The following is a 15,045-nucleotide window of genomic DNA, read 5'->3' on the forward strand; positions in this document are numbered from 1 at the left end:
GGCCACTTTCTTGGTTTTTGAACTCGTATTTCTGTGTGTCTGTATTTAGTTTTCCTGGTATAGCACACCCTTGAGAACTTCTTGGAGATCTGGTCTGGTGCTGGTAAATTCTTTCAGGTTTTGTTTATCTGAGTATGTTCTTGTCTTTTCTTATCACATGAAAGATAATCTTGCTGGGTACAGTATTTTTGGCAGAAATTGCTTTTCTCTTAACAATTTGAATATATTTTCCCATTCTTTCTTCACTCGCATTGTTTCCAATGAGAGATCTGCTGTTAGCCTGATGGGATACCCTTTGAACCGGTTAGAACCAGCCAGAACCTGTTTGAACTGGCCAGAACCAGTCGGAACCAGCCAGAACTGGCTATGACTGGTCTGAACCAGCCAGAACTAGTTTGAACTGACTAGGACAGTGTGAACCAGCCAGAACCGGTTTGAACCGGCTAGGGCTGGCTTAAACTGGATCGAACCAGCCAGAACCGGTTTGAATAGGCCAGAAATGGCTATGACTGGTTTGAAGTAGCCAGAAGCGATTGGAATCGGCTAGGACTGGTTTGAAACAGCCTGAATTGGCTAGGACCAGTTTGAACCAGCTAGAACTGGATTGAACCTGCCAGAACCGGCTATGACTGATTTGAACCAGCCCAAACTGGTTTGAACTGGCTGGAACCAGTTGGAAACAGATAAGACTGGTTTGAACCAGCCAGAAAAAGTTTGAATGGATTAGGACTAGTTTGAAACAGCCAGAACTGGTTGGAACCAGCTAGGACCAGTTTGAACCAGCTAGGACCAGCTTGAACCGGTTAGAAGCAGCCAGAGCCGGTTTGAACAGGCCAGAACCAGCTATGACTGGTTTGAACTGGCTAGGACTTTTTTGAAAAAGCCTGAACTGGCTAGGACCGGTCTGAACCAGCTAGAACCAGATTGAACTTGCCAGAACTGGCTGTGACCAGTTTGAGCCAGCCAGAACCGGTTTGAACCGGACAGGACCGGCTTGAACCTGTTTGAATCAGCCAGAACTGGTATGAACTGGCCAGAACTGGTTTGAATCAGCTAGAACCAGTTTGGACCAGCCAGAACCGGTTTGAACTGGCTAGGACCGGTTTGAACCGGTTTGAAACAGCCACAACCGGGGGGAAGCAGTTGGAAATGACTAGTACTGGTTTGAATGAGCCAGAACCGGTTTGAACCTGCCAGAGCCGGTTTCAACCGCCCAGGACCGGTTTGAACTGGCTAGGACTGGTTGGAACCAGCTAGGACCGGATTGAACCGATTTGAACCAGCCAGAACTGGTCTGGACCAGCCAGGACTAGTGCGAACCAGCTAGGACTGGTTTGAACTGGCCAAGATCGGTTTGAACCGGTTGGAACCAGCTACGATCAGTTTGAACCGGCTAGGACAGGTTTGAACCAGCTAGAAGTGGCTTTAACTGACTGGAACTGGTTGGAACAGGCTTCAACTAGCCGGAACCGGTATGAATCGGCCAGAACCAGTTGAAACCGGCTAGGACCCATTTGAATTGGCTAGGACCGGTTTGAGTGAGCCAGAACCAGTTGGAACTGGCTCTGACTGGTTTGAGCCAGCCAGAACCGGTTTGAACTGGCTAGGACAGGTTTAAATGAGCCAGAACTGGTTTGAACCAGCTTGGACCGGCTTAAACTGGCTTGAACCAGCCAGAACTGGTTTCAACCGGCCAGAGCCAGTTTGAACCAGCTAGGAGTGGTTTGAACCTGCCAGGACCGGTTTGAACCAGCCAGAACCAGTTTGAGCCTTCCAGAACTGGTTTGAACTGGCTAGGACTGGTTTGAACTGGCTAGAACCGGTTGGAACCGGCCAGGACTACTTTGAGTCAGTGAGGACTGGTTGGAACTGGCCAGGATTGATTTGAACTGGCTAAGACTGGTTTGTACTGGTTTGAGCCAGCCTTAACTGGTTTGAATGAGCCAGAACTGCTTGGAACCAGTCAGGACTGGTTGGAACCGGCCAGGACCAGTTGGACCCTGTTTCAATTGGCCAGGACCAGTTTGAACTGGCAAGGACCAGTTGGAACCGGCCAGGACCAGTTGGAACTAGCTAGAACTGGTTTGAACTGGATAGAGCCAGCCAGAAGTGTTTTGAACTGGCCAGAACCACTTGGAATCGGCCAGGACCAGTTGGAACTGACTAGGACCGGATTGAACCGGTTTGAACCAGCCAGAACCGGTTTGAACTAGCCACGACCAGTTTGAACCATTCAGAACCATTTGGAGTTGGTTTGAACCAGCCCGAACCGGTATGAACCGACTACGATTGGTTTGAACTGCCTAGGACCGGTTTGAACCAGCCAGAACTGGTTTGAACCGGCTGGGACCGGTTTAAAACAGCCAGAACAGGTTTGAACCTGCCAGAACTAGTTGGAACCAGCAAGAACTGGTTTCAATCGGCCATAACTGGTTGGAACTGGCTAGGACTGGTTTGAACCAGCTGGGACCAGCTTGAACTGGTTTGAACCAGCCAGAATCAGTTTGAACCAGGCAGAAGTGGTTTGAGCCAGCTAGAACTGGTTTAAACCATCCAAAACCAGTTTGAATCTGCCAGGACTGGTTAGAACTGGTTTGAACCATCCAGAAACGGTTGGAACCAGCTAGGATTGGCTTCAACCAGCTAGGACCGGCTTGAACCGGTTCGAACCAGCCAGAGCCGGTTTGAATTGGCCAGATCCAGTTGGAAATAGCCAGAACCAGTTTGAACTGCCCAGGACCAGTATGAACTGGCTAAAACCGGTTTGAAACAACCTGAAATGGCTAGGACCGGTTTGAACCAGCCAGAACTGGTTTTAACCAGCCAGAACCAGTTTGAATCAGCCTCCAGCAAACAAGCTAGCATGGTAGGGAGCTCCTCTGGCCTTCTATCTCTGTCTCTGTGTCTCTGTCTCTCTCTCCCCTGCTTCCGTCTTCTCAATTTTTTGAAATTTTTCAGTTTAAAAATTTTTTTAAAGGTAAAGTTTTTCTCTTGCTCTCAGTTCTACCTTTTGTCTTGTTAAAAATTTCCTCTGGTCCTCTCACGTAGGCAGGAGAGGTGAGGTCTTCAGGAGACGATTCCTCATGGCTCCTGCAAACTAGTCACTTCAGTGTAAAAGAGAAATGAAGATCTCCTACTGATAATTTAGCCTCCAGCAACACGAGGTTTTCTATTTTGTGCTTTGTTTTAAAAAGAAAAACAATAATTATTTTCTTTTTTTGTTTCTTTGTTGTTTCTGTCTCTCTTTTTTGTTTTCTTTTTCCTTGTCTCTACACTCCTCAATATCCATGTACTGTGCTTCTAGATGGATCTAAGGGCACTGTAGCTAAACATCCAAAAACTATTAGGGTTAACATATTCCTCAGTATCTACTGAATCTACTGCACAAAGCGATCACAATAGAACAGTAAAGAGATTCCAGATCACCTCTTTCTGCTTGCTCCTGAATGTTCATATTGAACTTCAAGAATTAAGAAGAAACACACCATCCATCAGATGACTAGAAATCACTGCAGGACCACAAGAAAGATGGGAAAACAAGAAAATACCTCTCCTCCAAGGGAAAAGAATAACTCTTCATCCACAAGCAGTTCAATGGAAATCATGGAAATGTCTGATAAAGAATTTGGAACATTCATAATGTCGAAGCTAACAGAGATAGGATAGAAGAGAGATAATGAACTGCAGAAGAAAAAGGAGAAAGAAGCTGACGAGTTCCAGGAGGTGAGGAAATTCTTGCAAGATCTAAAAGAAGAATTACACACTTTAAAAATGAATCAAACAGAATTATTTGAGATAAAGGCTATAATACAGAAAATCAAAATCTCCTTTGAAAGTATTAAAGACAGACTAGATCATGCAGAAAACAGAATCTCAGACGTAGAAGAGAAAATTGCTGGCTTAGAAAAATCCAACATGAACACTGAGAAAATTGCCCCCAAATTTGAGAATAATACATGAGAAGTACTAGATACCATCAAATGTCCAAACATCCAGATAATTGGCATTCCAGAAGGTGAAGAGACTCATAAGGACATTGATAATCTATTCCACGAAATCCTGCAAGAAAACTTTCCAAACCTAGAGAGGCAGATCCAGTCCCAAGAAATACTAAGGACCCCAAATAGAATCAACCCAAGAAGATCTTCTCCAAGACTCATTATAGCCAGGTTGATCAAAACTACAGACAAAGACAAGATACTAAGATTGGCAAGTTGCCAGTCATAGTCGGTTCTGGCTGGTTCAAACCAGTTCTGGCTGGTTCGAGCTTGTTCTGGCTGATTCAAACCGGTTCTCAGTTCAATCTGGTTCTAGCTGGTTAAAACTGGTCCTAGCTGGTTCCAACTGCTTCTGGCTGGTTCAAACCAGTTCTGGCTGGTTCAAACCAGTCCTAGCTGTTTCCATCCAGTTCTGGCCGGTTCCAACCGGTTCAAGCCAGACCTAACCGGTTCAAACTGGTTCTGGCTGGTTCATACTGGTTTAAATTGGACCTAGCCAGTTCAAACCTGTTCTGGCTGGTTCTAACTGGTCCTAGCCGGTTCTGGCTGGTTCAAACCGGTCCTAGCTGGTTCCAACCAGTTTTGGCTGGCTTAAACTGGTTTTGGCTTTTTTGAACTGGTTTTGGCTGGTTCAAGCCTGTTCTGGCTGGTTAAAACTGGTCCTAGCCGGTTCAGGCTAGTTAAAACCGGTCCTAGCCAGTTCCAGCCGGTTCTGGCTGGTTCAAGCCAGTCTAGATGGTTCTGGCTGGTTCCAACTGGTTCTGGCTGGCTCAAACCCATTCTGGCTGGTTCAAACTGATTCAAATTGGTCCTAGCCAGTTCAAACCAGTTCTGGCTGGTTTAAACCGTTTCTGGCCTTTTCAAACCGGTTTTGACTGGTTCAAGCCTGTTCTGACTGGTTCAAACCGGTCCTAGCCGGTTCAGGCTGTTTCAAACCAGTCTTAGCCAGTTCCAACCACTTCTGGCTGGTTCAGACCAGTCCTAGCTGGTTCAAACCAATTCTGGGTGGTTCACACTGGTCATAGCCGGTTCTGGCTGGTTCCTCATTTCTTTTTTACCCTGAAATGACTAGTTCACAGGAGCCATGAGGAATCTTCTCCTGAAGGCCTCGCCTCTCCTGTCACACTAGCTTGTTTGTTGTGCTAATGGATGGGAGTGTGTTGAGCTGCATTGTGAAGTCCTTGGTTCTTTGGGTCTAGATCACTAAAATTAGAGATCTGTCCCTAGACGCAAAATGAAACCCCAGCCACGAATGAAGTAAGTAGAAAAGAAGATTTAATAGGAAATAAAGGAAAGGAAAGAAAGGAAGTACACCCAAAAGGTTCTTGGGCAGGCAGATTGCCAGGGGACAACCGCACTCTGCACTTGTCTACCAACATTTTATTACTAGAGGTCATGACTATTCATTAGTGGGAGGCCCGTTACACTGCCTACATTCTTCCTTTAAATTCGAATCCACACGTTCTTTCCTGCACCTGCGCACCTTCCTCACAGGTAAAGAATGAGGAACTTGATCACCTAATTGCACACGCCCAATGCAAGCCAGGTTGCCCCAATTAGACTGCCCAATTAGTCCATTGCCCTAATGGGAATTAAAGCATTGATCAAAACTGCTTGTTTAGGTCTTTTTGATAAGAGAGATATCTATGAATCATCCCTGTGTGCTTCCCTCAGGCCCCAAGGAAGAAAGGTGGCAAATTGCCTCACCCTCCTGGCGCCCGGAGCTAGATGAGCCTTTCACTTTTCTCTTAGGGCTGCCTGCTCAGAACTAACTGCCTACCACAGCTGGAGGCTGAATTATCAGTAGGAAATCTTCATTTCTCTTTTACCCTGAAATGACTGTAAATAAACAACAACTTTTAAAAAGTAGAGAGATTTATAAAGTTTTCTGAATTGTGTAAAGGCTGTGTCGCTGGACTCCCATGTAGACGATTGTGGTTTGAGTCCCAGACCTAGGTGGCTTGAACTCATGCCAAACATGTGTGCGTGCGTGCCCAAGATCCCAAGAAGAGAATGTAGGAGAAGGGATTGTGGCGTGGCCATCCCTCCGGGTGGGGGATTTTCTCGCTTTCTGTCTCTCTGTCTCTCTGGTGAGGACACGTGCCCTATAGCAAAAACCTCTCCCCCCCAAAAGAAAGAATGAAGAAAATAGGTTTAGATTTTGAGGTTTGTCTATGTATAGACAAATAATGACTAATAACTTATGTATTAGTAGAAAATGGATTTGAATTTTTCTAGATCACAATCAGGTTTTGTTTAATTGCACAGAAATCTCAGAAGTCTTGACTCCATACGTTATCACTGACTTATAAAGTGATCATAATCACATTGTTCACAGGGAAGTTTTTCTGTGTGCCACAAACCTGACTTGTAGGTACACCATGAGGATTAATTAATGTACTGTAAACTTTTTTTAAAGGCTCAGGAGAATTAATTAGTATGTTTGTAATGTATTTAGGCAACTTTGGAGAAGGAGATCATATAATTATGTTGTCCTCCATGACAACATATCTTGTTTTTTTTCCCCAAAGTTATAAAGAATATTTTACATTTTCACATTGGTGACTGATAACAAAGAATAATCTCATTTTCTAATTTCTTTTGGATTAAAAACAAATTTTACCTAATTTGAAAAATTGTAATCATCGGGGACTAGCAGTTAGCGTAATGGCTATCTCACTGGACTGCCATGTAGTTGATCATAGTTCGAGTCCCAGACCCAGTGGCTTAAACTCACACTGGGCACGTGTACGTGCGTGCCCAAGATCCCGAGAGGAGAATGGGGGAGAAGAGATTGCGGTGTGGCCATCCCCCCTGGGGAGGTAATTTCTCGCTTTCTGTCTCTGTCTGTCTCTGTCTGGTGAGCGCATATGCATCCTATTGTAGAAACCTCTCCAAAAAAAAAAAAAATTGTAAGCATCAGTAGATATCATTTGATAGATCTAGGTATCTTTTAACATCTTTAAATTTAATTATAAAGAATAGAAACCAACATATCTGGCAAGATCTGCAGGGTTCACCTAAATGTTCTTCTGCTAAAAGTTCATAGAAATACTGAATTCAGGGAACCAGCAGTTAGCGTAATGCTATGTCGCTAGACTCCCATGTAGTCGACCGCGGTTCACATCCTGGACTCAGTGGCTTAAAACTCACGTTGGGCACGTGTGCGTGCGTGCCCAAGATCCCAAGAGGAGAATGGAGGAGAAGGGATTGCGGTGTGACCATCCCCCCGGGGGGTGATTTCTCACTTTCTGTCTCTATGTCTCTCTGTCTGTCTGGCGAGCGCACGTGCCCTATAGTGAAAAATCTCTCCAAAAAAAAAAAAAAAAGCTAGAAATAATGAATTCAATGTTACAAGCATCTTTTTATAATGTATGTTTGGGCTCACAAAATGGCAAGGGGAATATCTAAGGGCTATAAAAGAACAAAAGAACTGATTACTGGAGTTGTAAGCACATGAGCTGAGTTCAGGTGGCCCTGAGGAGTTGGCTAGTCTCAAGCTTTAATTGCCACATGGGATAGGCGATAGGAGTGAGGCCTTTGACTCGTAGAAATTAGAACTGAGAATTCTGTTTATAACCCTTACTCTTGAAGAGTTATACCCTATGTGGAAGGTAGAGAGATAAAAATTCCACCTACATTTGTAGGTTGAAGACAGATTGTCTTTCTAAACCTGGAGTTTAGGTGGGAATTAGAGAAAGTTTCTTTTGAGGGTATTTAATTATACTCCATTCATTGGTCACGAAGTTTGGGTGCTTGAATTTAATACTCTATGAGTGAGCAGAGGAGACTCAATAGATAGCATTTTAGACCTTCCCAAACACCAGATAATAAAACCACCAAATAAAAACTTTAATAGTCATATATTTTTAAGAGAATTAACAGAAAAATTAAAAATATGATAAGTGAATAAATTCTCAGAAATACCAGGCAGATTTGAAACACACTTCTAGAAATTAAAAATATGGTCATTGAAATAATAATAATTAAAAAGTACAGTGGGGGACCAGCAGATGGCATAGTGATTTCGTCGCTGGACTCCCACATGGCTGACCGCGATTCAAGTCCCAGATGTGATGGCTTCAAACTCAGGTTGGACACATGTGTGTGCTTGCCCAAAATCCTGTGAGGAGATTGGAAAAGAAGGGATTGCGGCTTGACCATCCTTCCTTGGGGGGAGGGGAGAGAGGGTGATTTCTTGTTTTCTGTCTCTCTGTCAAGGATGTGCACCCTATAGCAAAAATCTCTCTTAAAAAAACATACAGTAGACCCCAAAACATACAGCAACTAATTTTTGACAAAGGGCACCAGACAATACAGTGTGGAAAAAGAAATTTCTTTAGCAAATGGCTCTAGAAAAATTGGGTGTCTGCCTGCAGGGATATGAAACTGGACCCCTGTCTCTCACTATTAACAAAAATCAACTCAAAATGGATCGAAGATCTGAACCTAAGGCCTCAAACTATAAAACTACTGGTGGGTAATACAGGGGACACAAACTATGCATCAGATAAGGTACTCAAACCAGAGAACTCAAGTGGCTTACCCCCCCAAAAAACCAAACCCAATTTAAAAATAAAAAACTGAACAGACAGAGACGGTTCAAACCAGCCAGGACTGGTTTGAGCCAGTTAGGAACAGATTGAATCAGCCAGAACCGGTTTGAACAAGCCAGAACAGGTTTGAACCAGCCAGAACAGGTTTGAGCTGGTTCGAACCACTTAGGATTGGTTGGAACCAGCCTGGACCGGTTCGAACCAGTCAGGACCGGTTAGGACTGGTTTGAACCTGTCATAACTGGTTTGAACCAGTCAGAACTGGTTTGAACCAGTTAGGACTGGTTTGAACCTGCCAGGGCCAGTTTGAACCAGCCAGAACCGGTTTGAATTAGTTAGGACTGGTTTGAGCCAGCCAGAACTGGTTCAACTGATTTGAACCAGCCAGAACGGATTTGAACCAGTGAGAATCGGCTAGGACTGGTTTGAACCAGCCAGAACCAGTTTGAACTAGCTAGGACCGGTTTAAACCAGCCAGAACTGGATTGAACTGGCCAGAAACTGTTGGAACCGATTTGAACCAGCCAGAACCGGTATGAACCGGCCCAAACCGGTTGAAACCAGCCAAAACCGGTTGGAACCGCCTAGGACCGGTTTGAACCAGCCAGAACCGGTTTGAACTGGTCAGAACCGGTTGGAACTGGCTAGGACGGGTTTGAACCAGACAGAACAGTTGGAACCATCTACAACCGGTTTGAACCGGCAAGGACCAGTTTGAAACAGTCAGAAACAGCCTGGACAGGGCAGAACTGGTTGGAGCCAGCTAGGGCTCGTTTGAACCAACCAGAACAGGTTTGAACCAACCAAAACCGGTTTGAACCGGCTAGGACTGGTTTGAACCAGCCAGAACTGGTTTGAACCAGCCAGAAGCTGTTGGAACTGGTTTGAATCAGCCTGAACTGGACAAAACAGGTAGGAACAATCGGTTTGAAATGGTTTGGAGTGATTTGAACCGGTTTGAACCAGTCAGAACCGATTGGAACCGGCTTCAACCAGTATGAACCGGCCACGACCTGTTTGAAACGGTTAGGACCGGTTTGAACCAGTCAGAACTGGACAGGACCAGTTTGAACTAGTCAGAACTGGCTAGGACCAGTTTGAACCAACCAAAACCGGTTGGAAACAGCTATGGCCGGTTTGAACCGGCTTTGACTGGTTTGATCCAGAAACCGGTTGGAGCCGTCTACGACCAGTTTGAACCATTTTGAACCATTCCTGGTTGGAAACGACCAGGATCGGTTTGAAGCAGCCAGAAGTGGTTGGAACTGGCTACGACTGGCTTGAATCAGCAAAAACTGGATGGAACTGGCTGGGACCGGTTTGAACCAGCTTGAACCAACAAAAACTAGTTGGAACCAGCCAGAACCGGTTGGAACCAGTCAAAACCGGTTGGAACTGACTAGGACCAGTTTGAACCAGCCAGAACCGGTTAGAACTGGCTACAACCAGTTTGAAGCAGTCAGAACTGCTATGAACCAGCCAGAACGGGTTGGTACCGGCTATGACGGGTATGAACTGGTTTGAACCAGCCAGAACTGGTTGGAACTGGCTAGGACCGGTTTGAACCAGTCAGAACCAGCTAGGACCGGTTGGAATCAGCCAGAACTGGTTGGAGCCGGCCAGGACCAGTTTGAACCAGTCAGAACCGGCTAGGACCGGTTTGAACCAACCAGAACCTGTTGGAACCAGCTAGGACCGGTTTGAACCAGTCAGAACTGGCTAGGACCGGTTTGAATGAGCCAGAACTGGTTGGAGCCGGCCAGAACAAGTTTGAACCAGTCAGAACCGGCTAGGACCGGTTTGAACCAGTCAGAACTGGCTAGGACCGGTTTGAACCAGACAGAACCGATTGCAACTGGCTAGGACCGGTTTGAACCAGCCAGAACCAGTTGGAACCAGCTAGGACCGGTTTGAACCAGTCAGAACCGGTTAGGACCGGTTTGAACCAGCCAGAACTGGTTGGAACTGGCTACGACTGGATTGAACCGGTTTGAACCAGTCAGAACCGGTTAGGACCGGTTTGAACCAGCCAGAACTGGTTGGAACTGGCTACGACTGGATTGAACCGGCCAGAACTGGTTAGAGCCGGCCAGGACCGGTTTGAACCAGATAGAACCGGTTGGAACTGGCTAGGACTGGTTTGAACAGGCTTGAACCAGCCAGAACCAGTTGGAACCAGCTAGGACCGGTTTGAACCAGTCAGAACCGGTTAGGACCGGTTTGAACCAGCCAGAACTGGAAGACCGGTTTGAACCAGTCAGAACCAGCTAGGACCGGTTTGAACCAGCCAGAAGTGGTTGGAGCCGGCCAGGACCTGTTTTAACTAGTCAGAACTGGCTAGGACCGGTTTGAACCAGATAGAACCGGTTGGAACTGGCTACGACCGGTTTGAAACAGACAGAACCGGTTGGAACTGGCTACGACCGGATTGAACCGGTTTGAACCAGTCGGAACCAGCTAGGTCCGGTTTGAACCAGTCAGAACCAGCTAGGATCGGTTTGAACCAGCCAGAACTGGTTGGAGCCGGCCAGGACCAGTTTGAGCCAGTCAGAACCGGCTAGGACCGGTTTGAACCAGACAGAACTGGTTGCAACTGGCTTGTTTAAACTGGTTGAAACCGGTCCCAGCTGGTTCAAACCAGTTCTGGCTGGTTCCAATCTCTCCTGGCTTGTTCAAACTGCTTCTGGCTGGTCATAGCAAATTCTGGCTGGTTCAAACCGGTTGTAGCCCATTCAAACCGGTTCTGGCTCGATCAAATAGGTTCTGGCTTGTTTGTACCAGTTCTGGCTGGTTCAAACTGTTCATTGCCGGTTCTTGCTGGTTCAAATAGATTCTGGCTGGTTAAAACAGGTTCTCACTGCTTTAAACTGGTCCTAACGCATTCAAACCGGTTCTGGCTGGTTTAAACTGACTCAAACCAGTTATGGCAGGTTTAAACTGGTTCTAACTGGTCCTAGCCAGTTCTGGCTCATTTTAACTGGTTCTGGCTGGTTCAATCCAGTTCTGGCTCGTTTAAACTGACAAAAACTGGTCCAAACCGGTTCTGGCTGGTTCAAACCGGTCCTAGCCAGTTCAGGCTGTTTCAAACTGGTCCTAGACAAGTCAAACCGGTCCTAGCCAGTTCATGCTGTTTCAAACTGGTCCTAGCCAGCTCAAACCAGTCCTAGCCGGTTCCAACTGCTTCTGGTTGGTTCAAATCTGTCCTAGCCAGTTGAAATCGGTTCTGACTGGTTCAAACTGGTTCTGGCTGGCTCAAACCAGTTTTAGCCAGTTCAAGCCATTCCTAGCTGGTTCAAATCGGTCCAAGCCTGTTTAAACCAGGAAGAACCCTTTGAACCTGCCAGGACTGGCTTGAACCTTCCAGAACCAGTTTGAACCAGCTAGAACTGGTTTAAACCAGCCAGAACTGGTTGGAAACAGCCAAAACTGGCTATGACCAATTTGAACCAGCCAGAACTGGTTTTAACATGCTAGGACTGGTTTGAACTGGCAATGACTGGTTTGCACCAGCCTGAACTGGCTAGGACCTATTAGAACCACCACATCCATACACACATGCTCAGTTATCCTTTCTGCAGACTGAATCTGTGTGAAGGCCCATAAAACAGGCAACAGCTATTGGCAACTTCATTAATTAGGATTCTGTTTGTACTTTTATTGTGAAGGAAAATCATTTGTCAGCTTAAAGTCAGACCCAGAGCATGTTGAGAACTGTTATTCTAAGAAGGTATTGACTGATGGCTCTCCACAGTGTTCCCTCTCTCCCTATCCCTGCCATCCCACTCCACTCCACCTCCATCTCAGCAGAGAAAACCTCCTTCCCCAGTGCTTCAATTAGGGCCAGAGTGGATGGTTTTGTGAGTTGCCTTCCCAGTAGGCCTGCTTTCATGGCTTCTTCCCTGTCCACCAAACCCTGATTTTGTTCAGGGAAAGGGCAGTTATGTCATCCAGGGCCACTGGCTCCCTCCCAACTCCAGAGAGTGAAGCTGGGTGAGTCAGTTAGTCATGGCAACTCCAGTTCCTGTCCCGGTGACAACACTCTGATCAATTAGGTGTGAGAGGAAGTCTACCCTGGCTCTTTGAAAAGGACTTGAGGAAAAAGCAGCCTCTCATCAAGTCTTTGGACTTGGGCTGGAATGTGACACCTGGAGTCACTGAAGCCCTCCAAGAACAAGTGGCAAGACAGGGAGCAAAAAGGCAGGAAGAAAGCTAACTTGGTGGCATGGTGGTAATGCCCTGCTCAAGTCAAGCTGGGTGGATGGAAGATTGCGGGTTTGGTTCTCTGGTCAACCAGTGCATTTCAGGCGCTATTACCCATGATTCTAACTACCTAGGAAGGCAGGATTTGGGAGGGGATTGAGGTGTGAGATCCTGTTTTGAGAGATTTTTGCTATAGGGTGTGTGCACTTGCCAGAAAGACAGACAGAGACAGAAAGCAAGAAATCACCCCCAGGGGGATGGCCACACCACAATCCCTTCTCCTCTATTCTCTTGGAATCTTGGGCATGCACGTATGCATGCCTGGCGTGAGTTTAAGCCACTGGGTCTGGGACTCAAACTGCAGTTGACCCCATGGGAGTCCAGTGACATAGCTATTACGCCAATTGCTGGTCTCAGAACAGACAACTCTTTAAGGAAGACATACAAACAGCCAAAAAATTACATGAAAAAGTGTTTGACATCCCTTATTTATTTTTTTCTAGAGAGATCTTTGCTATAGCACCTCCTGGGGGGCAGGGGGGATGGCCACACCACAGTCCCTTCTCCTCCTTCCTCCTCTCAGTATCTTGGGCACACATGCTCAGAATGAGTTTTAAGCTGCTAGGTCCGAGACTCAAACCATGGTCAACCTTGTGGGAGTCCAGTAATGTAACCACTACAACATCTGCTGGTCTCCAGCATCCCTTATTATAAGGGAGCTGCAAATCCAAACCACAATGAGATACCATCTAACCCCAGTCAGGATAGCTAAGATTACAAAAATGAAAAGTGGCAAGTCCTGGCAAGGCTGTGTTGAAAACGGAACGCCCCTACAATGTTGGTGGGAATGTAAATTAGTACAGCCACTGTGGAGAACAATATGGAGGTTCCTCAAAGACCTACAAATAGAACTACCATATAACCCAGGAATTCTACTTCTGGGTATCAACTTAAATGATAGGAATCCACTCAGTCAGAAAAACACTTGCTCATCTGTGTTTATTGCAGCATTACTCAGAATTGCTAAGACATGGACTCACCCCAAATGTCCTTGAACAGACGAGTGGGTTGAAAAAGTGGCACATATATATTATGGAGTACTACTCAGCCATAAAAAACAAAAACAAACAGACAAACAAAAAAACCCAATGAGACCCTGGGATCTGATAGATAGTGGATTAATATGGAAGATACATTGCTAAGTGAAGCAAGCCACACCATGAAAGAGAGGCATTGTATGTCCCTACTTAATATATATCAAATGTCTGCACTCTGTGGCAGAAACGGAAAGATTGGAAGGTATAGAAGCATAGAAAGCAGCTCTGAATACTAGAGACAGTGTGGAAAGAGGATGGGAAATTGGGGAGGGTAATAGGGAGAGAGAGTCAAGGGGAATAAGAAGCAAAACATTTAAAGGACAAAAAATGGAAAATTATCTTTTGATGATAATGGTGGATAGTAATATCTTTGACTGGGGAAAATTCATTTTGTAAGCTGTAATGTACAGTGATTAAATGTAAAAGTAAAATAAAAATACAGTGGATATGGAAAAGAACAGCTAAAGAGAGATCAGTAAGCTGAAAGGTATTTTGGGAAATAGATTGTATCACTGAGAAATAAAGATAGAAAATCTGAAAGGGAACAATTTAAGATGTAAGGGGAATAGTAAAGGAAGTTTATTATGAATTTGATAGGCGTTTAAGAAGGTAAACAAGGAATGAGGAAGAGGTGATATGCGAAGAGAATATTCATGAACATTTTCTACTTTTGATGGAAGACATCAGAATCAGGGAGTGCAGTGACTTTCTCACACGATAAGTTAAAGAGTATGTGAGCAGTGACATTGTTATCATGGAAGTGGCAAAGGTAGATACACACAGATTAAAATAGTAATAGTTTTATTAATTCATTGATTTGAGTCCTTTCTATGTGTCAGAATGCTGTCAGTGAACAGACAGTATCTCTCCCACCCTGGAGCTGACAGTCTGGAATGGGCGAGGGACAATATATAAATGAGCAGGTGTGGAGTACGATGTCAGGCATGATAGGAGCTATGAAAAAGACAACTTGAGATACATTACATTTAACAGAGCTATATGGAGCAAAGAACGGTTTGCAAATTAGGCAGCTCCCAGAACAAACCTAAAAGACATTATGTCAAGTGAAATAAGCCAGAGACAGCAAGAGAAATGCTGCATGTTCTCACTCTTATGTGGAAACTGAAAAAATTGCCCTCATTTAAATAGAAAATAGGATACTGGTTACTAGAGGTGGGGGAAGGGAGGGGGAGG

At 45.3% G+C, this 15,045-nt stretch overlaps 1 protein-coding gene across 1 annotated transcript in view; it reads left to right on the plus strand.

Moving 5' to 3' along the window:
* The window catches only part of GRAMD1C (GRAM domain containing 1C), a 116,399-nt gene that overhangs the window by 18,035 nt on the left and 83,319 nt on the right, over positions 1-15,045 (plus strand). The gene's annotated exons all lie outside the window — the stretch shown is intronic.

Source organism: Tupaia chinensis, unplaced genomic scaffold (genome assembly GCF_000334495.1).
Source record: "Tupaia chinensis unplaced genomic scaffold, TupChi_1.0 Scaffold139218_1, whole genome shotgun sequence".
In the NCBI taxonomy this organism is placed as follows: domain Eukaryota; kingdom Metazoa; phylum Chordata; class Mammalia; order Scandentia; family Tupaiidae; genus Tupaia; species Tupaia belangeri.